This window comes from Ictidomys tridecemlineatus, chromosome 11 (genome assembly GCF_052094955.1).
Source record: "Ictidomys tridecemlineatus isolate mIctTri1 chromosome 11, mIctTri1.hap1, whole genome shotgun sequence".
Lineage (NCBI taxonomy): Eukaryota > Metazoa > Chordata > Mammalia > Rodentia > Sciuridae > Ictidomys > Ictidomys tridecemlineatus.
In genome coordinates this window covers 39922245-39935093 of record NC_135487.1, presented here as the reverse complement: position 1 = coordinate 39935093, position 12849 = coordinate 39922245, and positions in this window count along the sequence as shown.

Here is a 12849-nt window from a genome sequence, read left to right as displayed (position 1 = left end):
GTATATGTCCCTCTGCTAATTGTTGTTTGACCAGGTCATGGGATACTTGTATCTTTTCTTTAGTCAGGGGCCACTGAGGAACCCACACTGGTCTTTCTGATTTCCAAGTAATTTTGATTGTCTCAGTGGCCCTTTCTGAAAACCCAATCCATGTCTAATTATTTCTTGATCTATTTGAATTGGTGCTGTCATACCTTGTTCTTGTTCTCTTAATCTTTTTTCTTTCCTAAAGCCTTGTCTAGCCCTAGTAGTGGGAGCGTTAAGACTGATGTTATTTGTTAATGTCAATCCTAATTGATCTAGGACATCTTGTCCCCATAAATTTATAGGAAGATGATCCAATACATAGGGCTGTATAGTTCCTTCACATCCTTCAGGATCTTTCCAATCTAATACTATTGCACTTCTATGGGGATTAGTTGCCACTCCTAGGCCTCAAAGTGTTTGAGTGGCTTGTTGTAATGGCCAATGTTTTGGCCATTCTTGACGAGAGATGATGCTAAGGTCAGCACCTGTGTCCAGTAGCCCATTAAATTCATGTCCTTGAATATTTAGTTTTAGCATGGGGCGAGAATCTAAATTTAAAGACAGCATATCCCAATCTACACCTGTGGAGCCCAATCCCCTGGAACCTCTTTCTACAGTACGACTGGAAAATTTATCATGCAGGCTGGATATTATTAATAACTGTGCTATTCTATCTCCTGGTGAAATTACTGATATACCTCTTGGAGAACTAGCTATAATTTTTATTTCACCTTCATAATCAGGATCAATTACCCCAGGACTTATCATAAGTCCTTTTAGTGTAGAAGAACTGCATCCCAATAATAAGCCTACTGTTCCTTGGGGAAGAGGTCCTTTTACTCCTGTGGGAATGATTTGAACTCCCATCTCTGGAGTTAGTACTGCTCTGGCAGAGGTGCAGATGTCCAACCCTGCGCTCCCTCTAGTTTGTCTGATGAGGGATTTAATGGATAATGTGTCCTGGGTACTACCTTGATGGTGCTGCTGGGTTCCTCCATTGTGGTTTTGGGCCTCGGAGCATTGGGCCCTCCAGTCCGTTTTTTGGCAATGGAGCCTGATGCCTTTCTCCAGGATATCGTGGGTAAACACTTGATCCTTGTCCATTTTTTGATAACGGAATACCCTCTATGGTGGTTTGAGAATGGCATTCATTAGCCCAATGTCTCCCTGTATGGCATTGTGGGCAAATACCCAGTATTCTATTCCTTTGATACCTAGCTTTGTTAAACACCCCTCCTATGGGACAACTCCTTTTAAAATGTCCTGTTTGATCACAATTATAGCATGTTTTTGGCCTGGCATCTAAAGCCTGTTGTACTGCTACTAAGACTTGCCCTTGTTTATTAATGTCTCTACATAATTTAATATATGTGTTTAAATCTTCATGTCTCCATGGTCTAATGACCTCTCTGCAGCAACGATTTGCTTGGTCATAAGCCAGTTGTTTTATAAATGGCATTGCCTGTTCTGTATCTCCAAATATTCTAGAAGCTGTTTGAATAAGCCTATCTACAAATTCAGTGTAAGGTTTATTAGTTCCTTGTATTACCTTAGATAATTGTCCTTGTAAATCTCCATGCCCCTATAAAGTTTTCCATGCCCTAACCGCATCTACAGCGATTTGTGTGTATACACCAGGATCATATTCAATTTGTTGCCGTTGACCCTCATAAGGTCCTTTTCCTAACAACATTTCTAGATTTCTTTGAGCATAACTGGCTGCTGCATTTCGCCTAGCTGTCTCCGTGCAAAATTCCTCATTGGCAACCTTCCATAACAAATATTGTCCTCCATTTAGCACAGATCGACACATGTTAGCCCAATCTGCTGGTATCATGTCCAAGTTGGTAATAGATTCGACCATACTTATGGTGAAGGGTGCTTGCAGACCATAGGTTGTTACAGCCTCCTTTAATTGCTTCACTGTTTTAAAATCTAAAACACGGTGAATTCATTGCCCTCCTGCCTGCTCAAGTACAGGGCATGCTAATCTTTGAGGTCATGCCTCAGGATTCCGTTCATCAACTACAGGAGTTGAGGGCCGCTCAACTGTAGATGGAGCTGTTGGTTGAATTACGCCCTCTGGTGATAGAATGGAGTTAGTAGCAGCCTCCTGTTGTAATTCCCCGCCTGATGGTTGTTTTTCCTCTAAGATTTCTTTCCTTCAAATTTTCCTCTGTCTGACTAGCTGGAGAGACCTTCTCTTTTGCTTGACCTAACATGTTTTCTACCATAGTCTGGACCTCTAACAATTTACTTAACAGTCTTTCGGTTTGTTTTTTACTAGTTTCTAATCTACTGTAAAGGTAACGCAACCCAATAAGATAGCATAAAACAAAACCAAACAGAATGAAACAAAAATGGAACAAAAAATAGTTGTATCAATTTTCTCTTTCTCAGGGTCAAACAACTTCAAACCTTGAGCCAACCATTTTTCCCAGTTTGCCTGAGAAAATTCTAGGGATAGGCAGCTTGAAACAAAAACAAAATAAATCAAAACAAGAACACATTGTTTTTCAAAATGTGTTCATTCATCCCTGAGGGAAGGCGACACCCATTCTGTCGCCTTCCCTCAGGGGCGAGCAATTTTACTCACCTCCAAGCTTCAGGCATCCCCCCCACAGGCTACCAATTGCTGCAGTCTGGCTAGGCACAAAATCACGAGCCACTCAAGCAGAAACAAACTTTATTTTTTGAAACTGCCGCCAATGCTCTGTACACCCTCCGGGAAGAATGCCGATCGACACACACGCAGCGTTCTCCTGGATCCTAAGAGGAAGTTCCTCCTCCGGAAATCCCTCCTACCACACTTCCACAACCAATGGGAACTCTCCAGGAGTCCTGTAGCAGGCCGAGGTGGACAGCAGGAGTCCAATATCCATATGACATAATCATATCATCTCAATGGCTAGCTGGCGTCACCTTTCAACCAAAAATGCCATGCATCATATTACTTGGCTGTGGCTCTTAGCACTGAATGAGGGTTTTTCTCTTGTGTGTTGGTGAGACCAAGGCCAACCTCCTCCACACGGGAGGGGGGGGTATTTCTCTCAGTACATGCTTGTCTCCTCTCCAAGCCCAAGAGTTACTCAGCATCAACCAGGGAGGAGGAGGAGGCTGTTCTCAGGAGGTGAGGTGATGTCTGGGCTGGGAGAGGTTCTCACCTCCTTTATACAATTTCATTTATGTAAAATGTTACAAAAGACAAGTCTATAGAGTCAGAAAGCACTTAGTATTTTCCTGGGATTGTAAGTGGAAATGGAATTGATTAGAAATGGGCATGAGAAGTCTTTGGAGGATGATGGACATGTTCTTAAATTGGATTGTTGTGATGATCACACAGTCCAATGAACTTACTAAATACTATTGAATCATACAGTTAAAATTAATGAACTGTATGACATGAAAATAAAGTGGCTCACTACAACTTCTTTTTAAATAAAAAGATAATTAGAAAACCCATGTTGCGAAGTTAAGAAATGTACATGTTTACATATAATGTATACAAATAAAAAAAATATCATGGCCAGGTTTTGTTTATTCCAATTATACAACATTATTAAATGTTTGACAGCTTTAATGTAATTCAACAAGTGAAAAAAGAAAAAATAATTTGATAAAATTCAACATTAAAAAAGGCAAAAATCACCAGGTATGGTGGCACACACCCGTAATCCCAGCTGCTCAGGAGGCTGAGGCCAGAGGATTGCAAATTCAAAGCCAGTCTCAGCATTTCAGTAAGGCCCTAAGCAACTTAGTGAGACTCTGTCTCAAAATAAAATATAAAAAGGGGCTGGGAATGTGGCTCAGTGGTTAAGTGCCCCCTGGGTTCAATGAAAGCAAAAATATTTTTAACTAAGACTAAAAGAGAATTTCTTTAATGTGACAAAAGTTATCTCCAAAAAAGAAGACTTGTAACAATAACAATACTAATAGTAAAATGCTGAAAACATTCCTATTAAGATAAAAAACCAAGACACAAATGCCACAAATCATGATTTTTCATTCATTTTTGTACTGAAAGCTTTAGCCAGAGCAGAAAAATCAATCCCTCAATAGTTAATGAATCTACGGTGAAAGAATTAAAGTGAAAGAAGCATAGTTATTGTTATTTGATGGTGATATGCTCATTTACATAGAAAAGCCCAAAGTATAAGAGAATCTAGTGAGTCAACAGGATGCAAAATCAAGGTGCAAAAATAAATTTTATTTCTATATACTACTAATAATCAGAAACTGCAATAAAACAGGATACTACTTATAATAGCATAAAAATAATATAGATAGCTGGGCATGGTGGTGCACACCTGAAATCCCAGCAGCTCAGGAGGCTTAGGTAAGATGATCAAGAGTTCAAAGCCAGCCTCAGCAATGGTGAAGTTCTAAGGAACTCAGTGAGACCCTGTCTCTAAATAAAATACAAAATAGGGCTGGGGATGTGGTTCAGTGATTGGGTGCCCCTGAGTTCAAAACACGTATATATATATATATATATATATATATATATATATATATATATGAATAGATTTTTTAAAAGACATTCAATACTTTTATGGATAAAAACGAGAAAACTATGCAAACAAGATCTAAATATGGAAAGATGTACCATATTTATGAATTGGAAGATTCAATATCATAAAGATGTCCAAACTCTTAAATTGATAAATTCCATGAGATTACATAAAAATCACATTTTTTCTGGTTTTAATAGTTTTTTTTTCTCAAAATGTTTTTTAGCCTTACTGAAGACCAATATATTCCTAACTAAGATGTAGGGACTTGTCTTACAAAATCATTAAAAATTACCATAAATTTATTGTAATCAAGACAGAATGACCTCAGAAAAGGTAGAGACAACCAATCAGTGGTAACTAGAAACAGATCTGAACATGTGCAGAACTTGGTCTTATTTCAGAGCAGCCTTATAGTTCAAGGTGAATGGATAGATTTTTCAATATGTGGTACTGGAACAATTAGTTAACCTTAAATAAAATATATTAGACTCTTATATCAGTCTTTAACCAGGTTGGCCAAAGACTATCTAAGAAAAGTAAAAGTTTACAATTCTTAGAAATTAACATAGAAGAGTAACTTCATTCAGGTTGGATAAGTTTTTTTTTTTTTTTTTTGCTTTGGTTTTTCCTTGCTGGGGATCAACTCCAGGGCCTCTAGGTAAGCAGATGGCCACTGAACTACACACTGATACTGTTGTTTTTTAATTTCTTTTTTAGTTGTAGATGGACACAATAAATTTATTTTATTTATTTATTTTTATGTGGTGCTGAGAATCAAACCCAGTGCCTCACATGTGCAAGACAAGTGCTCTACCACTAAGCTACCACCATAGTACTGGTTTTTAAAAGAAGACCCAGAAGTAAAACATAAAGAAAAAGATTGATTCAGTCACTTTACATTAAAAGTTATAACTTCTGTTTATCTAAAGTCATCATAAACATGAAACTCATATGTGTAAATTATTGAGTTAATACCCAGATTACATAAAGACTATCTCCAAATCCCTAAGACAAACAACCCAATTAAATAAGCAAAATAAATGAATAGCAATTTCACCAATGAAGAGACAGAGATGATTCACAAGTATATTAAAATATATTCAATCTTAGTAATCAGGAAAATGTAAATGTAAACTACAGTGGGCTACCATTCCACCTATACAAGATTGACCAGAGTTAATAATTAATCTGTACCATTATTGGCAGGTATGTGGAGCCATCAGGATTTTCAAACATTGTGAATAAATGTGTCAACTGGTAAATTTAATTTAGTTGGCTCTACCTAATAAAGCTGAACATCTGCATAACCTGTGACCTGGGAATTCTGTTGCTATGTATATAACCTAGAGACTCTTCCACATATACGTGAGTATTCCGTAGTGTTTAAAGCAACATTATTCATTATCGTCAAAAATCAGAAGAAAGATGATAAATAATATTCCATTCATATTACAGAAGGCTATATCACAGGAAAAAAATTAATTACATCCAATGACATTGATGAATTTCAAGAACATGATATTGAATGAAAAAATTCAGTGTGATTCAATTGACCTAAGTTCAAAAATACACAAAATGAAATAATATATTAAAATATAGAGAAGAATTGGAATGATAAAACACAAGACTTTGGACAGTGGTTGCTTTGGGGAAGAAAAGAAACATAATTAAAACTTCTCTTTGAAATAATCAGCACATGAGAGGCTTAAGACCTACGTTCTTCATTGTGGCATTGCTAGATCCTATTGATCATAGTTTTGGGCCAAGGGAAGCACATCAGCCCTCTGCCACAGCCAATTATCTGGACCTACACCTCCTTCCAAGAGTTTGGATGCTGCCAGGAGCCAAGGAACTAGACCAGCCTTACCAAGTCCCAACAGGTACTAACCCCTGACCTTGACCTCTTGACTCCTAAGCTAATAACTACAGATTCTTAACACTATTTCCCAAATGGTCTTTCTCAAGTGCTGTATTCACCAACAGTCAATCAGCCAACACATTAATAAGTCCTGGACCTAATTACAGCTCAGTGCCAGCTCACTTCTGACCTTGGGTTAGACAAGTCCCTTTCCTTTGCTGGCATCTTCCCCCTCCTCTTGCCTCCATCCAAGGTATTTCATCCTCTGGAATACATGATCTTTTTGAAGGAACAGAAAGGTATCCCATTCCCCAGAGATTCTGATGTGGACTCTGTCCAGGAACATTCTCCCCTACCCTGACACTGAGAATTTTCTCAGTGGGTAGAATTTGGTGGAAACAGCTACTTTAGCCCTGAAGCTTTAATTGGCTTTATTCTGTGTTCATGGAGTAAAAGAAGAGAGGATTATTGCTTATTTTCAAGAAATAAAATTATGATATTGAGTATTTGTTTATTTGAGACTGGGAATCAAACCCAGTTGTGCTTTTATCACTGAGCTATATCACCACTCCTTTTTATTTTTTTACCTTGATACAGGGTCTTGATAAGTTGCTGAGGCTGGTCTCAAACTGGAGAGTCTTCATGCCTTAGCCTCCCAAGTGGCTGGGACTATAGGTATACCCCAGGAGCCCAGATGAATTACTTTTTGAAGCAAAACCTCCCTCAAAGGTTCTTCCAATGACCCTCAGGGCTTATGCTGACCCCCTGCCTTCCAAAGCTGAGAATCCTTTCATTAAATGAACAATCTGTGGTTGTGCTGATCTCTGATCTGGGTTATCTGAGGAAGCCCAGGAGGGAAATTTAGGTGGCTGCTCAGGGGGGCCCTCTTGCCCTGTGAAGGTTCAGACATGACCTGGAGATTCTTCACGATCGCTGCCATCCTTTTTTAGCTGGGTTCTTGTTAGAGTCTGTAAACAAGTCAGGATGGCACCTGGCATTTTGCCAGGGGGAGTGGTTTGTGAGGTGGCACCAGGGAGCCATTAAGTGTGGAGATTTCTTATTGGTTGACTGCTGTATCTAGTTTATGTTAATTAGATAAGCTGTGTGGAATGTATAAATACCCCTCCAGTCCTACAATAAACACTACAATATCCCACTCCTGCTGTATCAATGTACACACGTTGATCGTCACCCCCAGGTTATTTTGCTGTAGCCGGACTGCAGCAGGTTCTGACTGAGGGGTTCCACTAGCCAGCAGTTAGCACATTCTTCTTGCAGGACCAAACCTTGGGCTGTGTGAGGGGAAACATCCAGACACAGGCCTACATGCACATACGTGGAGGGACCTGTGTGTCGTGGGCTTTCCTGGTGGCTGGTCCTCTGCAGGATTTTCCTTAGCACTGCCCAGATGAGAGTTGTGTGGTCACCTTCCTTCCCTAGACCTGGGAGTGAGAAGGTATAGTGAGAGGGAAGGTCTGGAAAAGGTCATGGAGGGCCTACTGCCTAGTGCCCTCCTCCCTTGCTGTATCCCATCAATTGTTTGATCCCTTTTGCTGTGTGACCCAGGATGTTATATACCTTTTGTTGGTTCTCTGTGAATACCACCTCCAGAAATTCCCATTCAATTCTTAACCTTCTCTGACTTTCATATTCCAAAATATGGTAGTGTTAGGCACTAGAAATAGCAACATGGAGCTGGGTGTAGTGGCACACACCTATAATTCCAGCAACTCTGGAGGCTGAGGCAGGAGGATCACAAGTTCAAGGCCAGCCTCAGCTATTTGGCAAGACCCTGTCTCAAAATAAAAAAAATTAAAAGGTCAATCCCTAGTACTGTAAAAATAAAATAAAATAAGGAAAGAAAAGAAGAATACTGACATGGAACTGGGGGTTTGGCTCACTGCTAGAGCATTTACCTAGCCTGTGTAAGGTCCTGGATTTGATCCACAGCAACACATAATGCACTCTTGCGCGCGTGCGTGCACACACACACACACACACACACACACACACACACTGCGCGCGGGGGGGGGGGCACACACACAGAAAGAGAGAGAAATGGTAGGAAGAAGGGAGGGTGAAAGAACTTTCAGTAAATTGGCTAAAGCTTTCTTGATAGGGATCTACACGTCTTGCAACCATTTATTACACAGTACATGCCAAGCTCGTATTATTTTTCATGTAATATTCTATTGAAACTTCCCTAAACCCTTGAATTGGGTACAGGTAATGTCCTCATTTCAGAGATAAGGAAAATGAGACTTAGAGCATTGAGGCATAAAGGTCACACCGCTGGTTAATGGCAGGGCTGGGACTTCCATCCTGGTCTGTCTGAGACCAGAGCCCATGCTCTTGACACCATGTACCCTGACCTGCAGCCTTGCCATAGATTGTGTCGTGTAAGGAGTCTCCTTTGAGCTGAGGAAGCTGAGGTAGCTGAGGTTCAGGGAGGTCAGATGAGATACTGAGATCCTTCTGTAGCATCAAAACAAGACCCTTAGTTGTTGGTTTTTTGGTTGTTTTTTTTTTTGTACCAGGACTGAACCCAGAGGTGCTTTACCACTGAGCCACATCCCCAGCCCTTTTTAATTTTTATTTACAGACAGGTCTCCATGAGTTGCTTAGGGCCTTGCTAAGTTGCAGGCCTGGATTTGAACTTGCTATACTCCTGCCTCAGGCTTCTGAGCCTGGGATTACAGGTGTGGGCCACCATGCCTGGCAAGACCCTTAATTTTTATCTTGTCCTGATTGTTCTACCCTCTGCCCAGAGCCTCAGGTGCTCTGGCCCACTCTCAATTTTACATTTTCCAGAAACCAATGCTGAATATATCTCTAATGGAAATGAATCCATTAGAGAATATTGCCTGTTCAATTCCTTAATATGATTCCTTAACATATGATCATAATTCCCCAGTATCTGTCTTTCCCTAGCCACTGGCCACTGTGACCCTGAAGACAGCTGTCCTGGGGCCCTCAGCCTACCTCTGCATTCAGTAACCACCTACCTCAGTACCTTAAGGAAAATGAGCACCTGGAAGCCAGGGGAGCAGGTGCCTTGGCCCAGGCAGTACCTGGTTCACCTGGTGATTGCCATGCTGGGTGGGAGGGAGAGGCTTATTCTACATCATAAAGGAGACAGGGCTGCAGGAATGGTTCTTTCAGCTGTGTTCCCAGGCTTGGCAGGACTGAGTAGGGAGGAGAAGACCTTCTGTTCCTGTTCTGGCAGCTAATCTCCAAGTCCTTCCCCTCTAGGGACCTCAGACAATGAGCCAAATGGCTCCAAGGTTCCCTGTGGGCTTTAGACCTGGTTATTAAACTTTGGCTCCCTAATCTGGTTGGTGGCTGTGTCTCCCAAACAAGTGAGAAGCAGTGGGCTGAGAAGGGGTGAGGGATCACCTGGACCAAAGTCTGCTGGGGGCTCACTGTGAGTAGGACCTCAGGACCAGCCACCTGGAAGGGGAGAGGCAGATGTCAAGAAGACAGCAGCATTGGGCCCCGGTGATGGGGCAGATTTACAGGGAACAAGATGTTGGGTGTTTTGCACGAGAAAGAGAGGAAAGTGAAGGCTTAACTGAACAAGACCAGAGTGACTAGGACGATGCACTAGGCCTTGTCCTCTCTTCTTAGAGCACCCACTTTCCAAACTGCTGCTACACACATCTGCTTAGTGGAAGCAACACTTTAAAACAATGGAACCCTGCCTCTGCCCTCCCAACCTCGGTCTAAGCGCAGCCAATCAGAACCTTTTCCTGAAGATTTTGGAACTGGAGTGAAATAGCTGCTGAGGGCCACGTTCCTTCCATGTTGTCCCCAGCAGTAGTGGAAGTGAATCCATTAGAGAAAGAATAATGTAACTCAACTGTCACCATCAAAAGTAAGCTCTTTGAGAGCAGGGACTATTGTCTACTTCTACTTACAAATGCCTCTTGATTGGAACCATTAAACTTCCGAAAATTCCTTTTCCTTTTTTTTTCTTTTTTCTTTTTTCTTTTTTTTGGTGCTGGGATTGAATCCATTTCTGTCCTTCCTTACTCTCAGTAAGCCAATGATAGAAAGTACTGGTTACATCCTAATAAAACCATCAAAAGTTGGAAATGCACATAATAACTCAATAAATCCATTGTCAATTTGAAAAATTATAAGCTGAACCCTGGTAAGTCCAAATGCTCTTTTATTTACAATGGGACTACACCCTGATAAGCCCATAGTAAGGTTGAAAAATTATATTACAGTGTCTCCCATGTCTGGAATGTGCCTGACGCATAGTAATAATGATAACAGTAACATGGACATAGATGGTGCTTACTGTGATCAGACAAGTTTCCTAAGCTCAACACATGTAATTAATTTAGTCCCCACGACAACCTTCAATGGTAGAATGTTGTTACCCCCATATTCCATGTGAGAAAACTATAACTGAGGCTTGGAGTCACTTGCCTAAAATCACTCCTGAAGGAGACAGGATTCAAGCACAAGTCATTTGGTTGCAGAGTCACTAACCACTACCGCGGCTTAGTATGCATGTGTTGAATGAAGATGAATGAATGGATCAGGCATGCAGAAGGAAGAGCTGGTGGGAGGGAGAATTCTAACCATCCAGCACCTGGCTCAGAGGGTCTTTGCAGCTCAGTTACCACCCACTCTTGCCCTTGGGCTCTGTGAAACCCTCATGCACCCAGCCTCCTAAACAGGACTGCTTTCATGGCATGTGACCAGTGCAGTCACTCAGGGCCCCAGGCTTGGCTTAATGTTCACCATCTTTAAATTCTCAATAATTTTATCTTTGTGTCTTACAAGCAAAGTGTGGTGGCACCATGGAGCACGCCTGGGAGCAGCAGAAGTACATGCCCCATACACATCCGCCATTGGTCCTTGCCATCTCATACTCACTCTGTGCCATACACCACAGCCCTAGGATTCTGGTCAACTGTTGTTTTAGTTAGCTTTTCCATCAATGTGACCAAAATCCCCAACAGGAACAACTTAGAGGAGGGAAATTTTATTTCGGACTCATGGTTTCAGAGGTCTCAGTCCTTGGATGGCTGACTCCATTGCTCTGGGCCCAAGATGAGGCAGCACATCTTGGGAGAAGGGCCCGGCAGAGGAAAGCTGCTCCGTTCATGGTGGGATCAGGGAAAGGGGGAGGGGGAGAGGAAGCAGGGAAGGGGCCACAAGGAAGATGCACCCTTCCAGGGCACGTCCATGGGACCCACCTCCTCTAGCCATATGCCATCTGCCTATGGTGATCACCAAGTCAGTACATTCACACCAGTATGGACTGGTTAGGTTCCAGCACTCACAATCCAGTCATTTCACGTCTGAACATTCCTGCATGAACACAGGAGATTTGGGGGATACCTCATATCTAAACCATTCTCACCCACGTCCCGTGTGGGCGGTGAAATTTGGGTTTCCTCTGCGTGTAACAGGCTGGTTGTGAAATAAAGCTAAGAAGAGAAAATGGCAAAGAAACCACAGGACACAGGAAGTAACTTTAGAAAGCAGGGGGCAGGATGGCTCCGATCTTAGGGGCCAAGTTTCACATTGGAAAGAGCAAGAGAGCCCGCACTTGCTTTATTTTTACAGGGGAAGCATCAAAGGTTTTCCATGGAATGTTCTTTGCCAAATAAGGTAGGAGGTGGGCTGTACAGTTTCCAATAAGTAACCCCAACTCCGGAGCTACCAGAGTGTCTCCCTAGCCAAACAAAGACCTCTGTGGTCATGGGCATGATGCAATCCATTAAGTGGGAGGAGTCACAAAATAGTTTGCAGTGCCAACCTAAATCTCCGCGGCTCAAGGCTGAGTGAAGACGCTTAAATGAGCTCAAATAATTCATGGTGGCATCCCACAAACCATAACAATTGGGTTAAAACTGACATTGCATAATATAAAGATGAACAGCAAAATTCATGCTAATAATTCATACTAACAATTTAACATATTACTTTTATTTACTTAAGGATGACATTAAATAGCAAATTTAAAAAAAACATGATAAGTTAAGAAGCTGTGGTAGCTTAATGCACTTTTTCCTGCTTTGTGAACAAAGACACCCTGGGCCGTGCCTGCACATGTCCATCTGGGCATGTAGTCAGCCCTGCTTATAAATTCCCTTTTCACCTGCTCCACCTGGTTTAATTTCCTGTAACTTGCTAACAAGAGTCCTAACAAATTTGGAAACTTAATTTGAACTCCCTGGGGGTTTCAACATTACACTTTGCTCCTCAAGCAGGAGGGAGTATGATACAATGTAAAAAATATGGGCTTTTATAGATGCAAGAAAGGGTTCAGAGAGGTTCACTAGTTTGGGAAAAGTCACACAATTTCCAAGAGGAGCTGTGATTTGAATTTAGCTCAGTGCCACCATAGAAGGTTCAGTAGAACTTTCTGTAACCATAGAAATGTTGTGTAACTGCACCATATAGTATGGTGACCACTACTAGTTACAG